Here is a 6,997-nt window from a genome sequence, read left to right on the forward strand (position 1 = left end):
CCCTCTTTTATTTTATTTTTCCTTCCCTTCCCCTATGTTCACCTGTTTCATTTTTTTAAATTCCACATATGAGTGAAATAATATGGTATTTGTCTTTCTCTGACTGACTTACTTCACTTAGCATATACCTTCCAGTTCCTTTCATGTTGTTGCAAATGGCAAGATTTCATTCATTTTGATAGTCAAATAGTATTTGATTGTGTGTGTGTGTACATGCTCACATGTATATACACATGTATGTATATATATACATGCCACATCTTCTTTATCCATTCATCAGTTAATGGACATTTGGGCTCTTTCCATACTTTGGCTACTGTTGTCGATAGTGCTGCTGTAAATATTGGGGAGCAAATGCCTCTTTGAATCAGCACTCCTGTATCCTTTGGATAAATTCCTAGTATTGTTATTGCTAGGTTGTAGGGTAATTCTTTTTAATTTTTTTGAGGAACCTCCACACTGCTTTCCAAGAGACTGCACCAGTTTGCATTTGCACCAGCAGTGCAAAATGTTTCCCTTTTCTCCACATCCTTGCCAACATCTCGTTTCCTGAGTTTTAATTTTAGCCACTCTGACTGGTGTAAGGTGGTATTTCATTGTGGTTTTGATTTGTATTTCCAATGATGAGTGATGTGAAGCATTTTTTCATGTGTCAGTTGGACATTTGGATATCTTCTTTGGAAAAGTGTCTATTCATGTCTTTTGCCCATTTCTACACTGCATTATTTGTTTTTTGGGGTGTTAAGTTTGATAAGTTCTTTATAGATTTTGGATGCTAACCCTTTATCTGATATGTCATTTGCAAATATCTTCTTCCATTCCATCGGTTGTGTTTTAGTTTTGCTGATTGTTTCCTTTGTGGTAAAGAAGCTTTTTATCTTGATGAGGTCCCAATAGTTCATTTTTGCTTTTGTTTCTCTTGCCTCTGGACACATGTCAAGAAGTTGCTGCAGCCAAAGTCAAAGAAGTTGCCTGTTTTTTCCTCTAGGATTTTGATGGCTTTCTGTCTTATATTTAGGTCTTTCATCAATTTTACTTTTGTGTATGGTGTGAGAAAGTGGCCCAGATTCATTCTGCATCTCACTGTCCAGCTTCCCCAACACCATTTGCTGAAGAGACTATCTTTTTTCCATTGGATATTCTTTCCTGCTTTGTCAAAGATTAGTTGGCTATACATTTGTGGGTCCATTTCTGGGTTGTCTCTTCTGTTCCATTAATCTGTGTGTCTGTTTTTGCGCCAGTACTATACTGTCTTGATGATTACAGCTTTGTAATACAGCTTGAAGTCCAGAATTGTGATGCCTCCAGCTTTGATTCTCTCTTTCAGGATTGCTTTGGCTATTCAGGGTCTTTTCTGGTTCCATACAAATTTTAGGACTGTTTGTTCCAGCTCTGTGAAGAATGCTGGTGTTATTTTGATAGGGATTGCATTGAATATGTAGATTGTTTTGGGTAGTATTGACATTTTAAACAATATTTGTTCTTCCAATTCATGAGCATGGAATGTTTTTCCATTTTTTGGTGTCTTCTTCAATTTTTCATAAGCTTTCTATAGTTTTCAGTGTATAGATTTTTCACCTCTTTGGTTAGGTTTATTCCTAGGTATTACATGGTTTTTAGTGTTATTGTAAATGGGATTGATTCCTTGATTTCTCTTTCTGTTGCTTCATTATTGGTGTATAGAAATGCAACTGATTTCTGTACATTGATTTTATATCCTGTGACTTTGCTGAATTCCTGGATCAGTTCTAGCAGTTTTTTGTGGAATCTTTTGGGTTTTCCATATGGAGTATCATGTCATCTGCGAACAGTGAAAGTTTGACTTCCTCCTTGCCAATTTGGATGCCTTTTATTTCTTTGTGTTGTGTGATTGCTGAGGCTAGGACTTCCAACACTATGTTGAATAACAGTGGTAAGAGTGGACATCCTTGTCATGTTCCTGACCTTAGGGTGAAAGCTCTCAGTTTTTCCCCATTGAGGATGATATTAGCAGTGGGTCTTTTGTATATGGTTTTTATGATCTTGAGGTATGATCTTTCTACCTCTACTTTCTTGAGGGTTTTTATCAAGAAAGGATGCTATATTTTGTCAAATGCTTTCTCTGCATCTATTGAGAGGATCATATGGTTCTTGTCCTTTCTTTTATTAATGTGATGTATCACGGATTGATTTGTGGATATTAAGCCAGCCCTGCATCCCAGGAATAAATCCCACTTGATCTTGGTGAATAGTTATTTTAATGTATTGTTGGATCCAGTTGGCTAGTATCTTGTTGAGAATTTTTGCATTCATGTTCATCAGAGAAATTGGGCTATAGTTCTTTTTAGTGGGGTCTTTGTCTGGTTTTGGAATAAAGATAATTCCGGCCTCATAGAATGAGTTTGGAAGTTTTCCTTCCATTTCTATTTTCTGGAACAGCTTCAAAATAATAGGTGTTGACTCTTCTTTAAATGTTTGGTAGAATTCCCCTGGAAAGCCATCTGGCCCTGGACTCTTGTGTTTTGGGAGATTTTTAACTACTAATTCAATTTATTTAGTGATTTGGGGTCTGTTCAAAATTTCTAATTCTTCCTGTTTCAGTTTTGGTAGTTTGTATGTTTCTAGGAATTTGTCCATTTCTTCCAGATTGCCCAGTTTGTTGGCAAAATATTGCTCATAATATTCTCTTATTATTGTTTGTATTTCCGCACTTCTGGTCATGATCTCTCCTTTTCATTCGTGATTTTATTTATTTGGGTCCTTTCCTTGTTCTTTTTGATCAATCTGGCTAGGGATTTATCAATTTTGTTCATTCTTTCAATGAACCACCTCCTGGTTTCATTGATCTGTTCTACTATTTTTTTTTTTTGATGTTGATATTATTGATTTTGGCACTAATATTTATTATTTCCCATCTTCTGCTATTTTTGGGTTTTATTTGCTGTTCTTTTTACAGCTTTTTTAGTTGTAAGGTTAGCTTGTGTATTTGAGACCTTTCTTCCTTCTTTAGGAAGGCCTGGTTTGCTATATACTTCCCTCTTAGGACCATCTTTGCTGCACCCCAGAGGTTTGGGATTGTCATGTTTTTATTTTCATTTGCTTCCATGTACTTTTTAATGTCCTCTTTAATTTTTTGGTTAACCCATTCATTCTTTGGTAGGATGTTCTTTAATCTCCAAGTATTCATGGTCTTTCCAATTTTTTTCTCCAGGTATCATAGCATTGTGGTCTGAAAATATGCAAGATATGAACTCCATCTTTTTGTATTAGTTGAAGGCTGATTTGTGTACCAGTATGTGATCTATTTTGGAGAATGTTCCATGTGCACTTGAGAATAATGTGTATTCTGAGGCTTTAGGGATGAAATGTTCTGCATATATCTGTTAAGTCCATCTGGTCCAGTATGTCATTCAAAACCATTGTTTTCTTGTTGATTTTCTGCTTAGATCTGTCCATTGTTGTATATGGGGTGTTGAAGTCCCCTACTATTATGGTATTATTATCAATGAGTTGTTTGTGATTAATTGATTTATATATTTGGGTACTTTCATGTTGGAGGCACAAATAATTTACAATTGTTAGATCTTCTTGGTGGATAGTCACCTTAATTATGATATAATGCCCTTCTTCATCTCTTGTTACAGTCTTTATTTTAAAATATAGCTTGTCTGATATAAGTATGGCTATTCCAGCTTTCTTTTAATTACCATTAGTATGATAGATGGTTCTCCACCCCTTTACTTTCAATCTGCAGGTGTAATTAGGTCTAAAATGGGTCTCTTGTAAGCAGCATATAGATGGATCTTGTCTTGTTATCCATTCAGATACCCTATGTCTTTTGACTGGAGTGTTTAGTCCATTGACATTTAGAGTGAGTACTGAAAGATATGAATTTAGTGCCATTGTGATGCCTGCAGAGTTGGTGTTTCTGGTGATGTTCCCTGGTCCTTCCAAGTCTATGTTGCTTTTTGTCTTTTTTGTTTGTTTGTTTCATCTTTTCTCCAAAGAGTCCACTTTAAAATGACTTGCAGGATTTGTTTAGTGGTCACGAACTCCTTCAGTTTTTGTTTGTCTGGGAAATTCTATCTCTTCTTCTATTTTCAATGAGAGCCTTGCCGAACAAAGAATTCTTGGCTGTATATTTTTCCAATTCAGCATGCTGAATATATCCTGCCTCTCCTTTCTGGCTTGCCAAGTTTCTGTGGATAGGTCTACTGTGAACCTGATCTATCTTTCCTTATGGGTTAAGGACTTTTTTCCCCTTGCTGCTTTCATAATTCTTTCCTTGTCTGTGTATTTTGTGAATTTGATTATGATATTCCTTGGTGATGGTCAGTTTTTGTTGAATCTAATGGGAGTTTTCTGTGCTTCTTCAATTTTGATGTCTCTGTCCTTCCTCAGATTAGGAAAGTTTTCCACTATCATTTGCTCACATAAGCCTTCTGCCCCTTTTTGTCTCTCTTTATCTTCTGGGAGTCCTATGATTCAGATGTTATTCCTTTTTAACAAGTTACTGAGTTCTCTTTAAGTCTGGTATCGTGCTCTTTTGCCTTTGTTTCCCTCTTTTTTTTCTGCTCCATTATTCTCCATAATTTTGTCTTCTGTATCACTGATTCACTGCTCTGCTTTGTCCATGCTTGCCATCATGGCATTCATTCAAGATTGCATCTCAGTTATAACATTTTTAATTTAATAATGACTAGATTTTACTTCCTTTATTTCTGCAGTAAGGGCTTCTATGTTTTTTGACCCCAGCTAGTATTCTTATTATTGTGGTTCTAAATTCTAGTTTAGGCATCTTATATCCGTGTTAAGCCCCTGGTTGTCATTTCTTCCTGTTCTCTCCTTTGGGGTAAAATCCTTTGTTTTGTCATTTTGGAGGAAGAAAAAAATTAATAAAATAAAAAATTAAAATTAAAAAATTAAAGCAAAACAAAAAATCAAATAAAGGAAAATAGATTCTAGGTGTGTTTTGTCCGCTTGTTGAAAGAAGCTTGATAGAATATTTAAAAAAGGGGGGGGAGAAAAAGAAGAAAAAAAAGGTAAGAAAAAGTTTAAAAATTAAAAAATATATATAAAATACAATAAAATGAAGTAAATTAAATAGAATACAAATTAAAAAATACAAAATAAAGTAAAAAAATAAAAAAATTTAGAAGAAAAAAAAATAAATGTTTCTTTCTATATCCAAGAAAAAAAAAGGAAAAAAATTTAAAGAAACACAGAACCAAAAAAATGAATAATGAACCAGCAAACAGAATGAAACCCAAATGAAGTTACAACATTTCCCTAGAACACAAACTATGAAGTACTCCACAGTCCATACAATAAGCAGATGGAGGGACTTTGCTTGTCTTCTAGGGGATGTGCTTGGAGGGTACAGTTGGGCAGGGCTTGGTGTAACGGCTCTGTTCTCCACTAGGCGATGCTGTTTAGCTTACTGGGGTGGATGTGCATGCATGTGAGAGGTGGAAATGGCTTCACCCAGTTCTCTAGTCTCTGGCACAGGAACTTTGTGTTCTCACCAGCCCGCAATCAAGCACTCCTCTCTTTGTCTCAGGCCTCCACCCACTCCCCACCTCTATCCTGTGTCCAAGGCATCCACCTGCTAGGCGGCACCTCACTCCAGAGTTTTATCTCAGATGGGGTTGTATATCAAAACCCCACACTTCAAAGACCCCTTAGGCTTGGACACACACCGACTCCCTGGGGGAGGGGGGGGCTCATGGAGCAATGGCCAGATGCCAGCTTAACCCAGAAAACATTCATGAGATCATGCAGCGGCAGAGGTTCAGATTATGGAAAATCACAGCACACATCTGGTGCCAAGTTTCACCATACTCTGGTATCTTTGTCCCAACACCAGCAAATGTGGATGCTCTCGGAGGTCTGCTGGTATCTTTGCCTGTGAGGAAGCCATATGGCCTCTACCATGTGTTCTCCAAGCAGGCTAACCACTTCTCCCCACGTGGCACATGGATCCGTCAGATCTCGCTGCGTGTTACTACGGATTCACCCCACTTCCTCACCAGAGCACTGCCAGGCACTGAGCTCCAGAACTTCAGACTCTGTGACCCACTGCTTATAGAATACTGGTGGTATTAAAACCCTCTCCTTTCTTCCCATAAGTGGTTTTGGGGAACAGATTTATTGTTCTATCCCCTGTGTTTTCCTTTCTCTCTCTTTCTCTCCAACTACTTTTGGGAGAGTGTTTTTCCTACACTCTCCCAGTGCACTGCACTCTCCCCCTTTCTCTGTCCTCTCTCTGCAAAAACAGCTTCCTACCCTCCACAGTTTTTCTCTCCCCAAGTGCATCTCTCCACATCATGTACATGCTGAGTTCTGTAGCTCAAGTTATGCAGATTGTTGTGTTAATCCTCAGATCAATTTCCTAGGTGTGCAAAATGGTTTCGTGCTGGTCTAGCTCCATTTCAGGGAAGAGACAAGCTAAGGGTCTCAATGCTGCCATGGAGCCATCTTAACTCCTCTTGAGTATTTTTTCTTACTAGTTAAATCCAATGATCCTTCCCAGTACTCTTCATGATTCTCTGAATTGTTTCTGGCATGCTGTCCTTTCTGAAATTTACTATGTCCTTGGAATCTGAACACTCCCCCATCCCTACCTCCATTGTTTCCTTCTCTAACTGCTCCTCTTTGCTCACTCACTTCCTTGTAGTGGCTTTTCTTTCTTTGCTTCCCTGTTAAATGTTTATGGTTCCCAGGGTCCTACATTTAGATCTCTTTTCATCTGGTAATTTCGTTTTCCCCTGTGTCTTACAGTATCATATATTAACTAGTGTAGTAAGCTGATTAATGGCCTCTGAAGACATCAGGTCCCAATTTCTGGAACCTGCAGATATTACCTTATTTGGAAAAAGAATCTTGGTGGATGTAAATAAGACAACAGTTTTGAGATGAGGATATTATCCTAGATTATGTTGGATTATCCAGGTGGGCCCTAAATGCCATCATTGGTGTCTTTGTTGGAGAGAGGGAGGTGGAGATTTCATACAGATAG

Source organism: Panthera pardus, unplaced genomic scaffold, assembly GCF_024362965.1.
Source record: "Panthera pardus isolate Hobbes unplaced genomic scaffold, ASM2436296v1 HiC_scaffold_17, whole genome shotgun sequence".
In the NCBI taxonomy this organism is placed as follows: domain Eukaryota; kingdom Metazoa; phylum Chordata; class Mammalia; order Carnivora; family Felidae; genus Panthera; species Panthera pardus.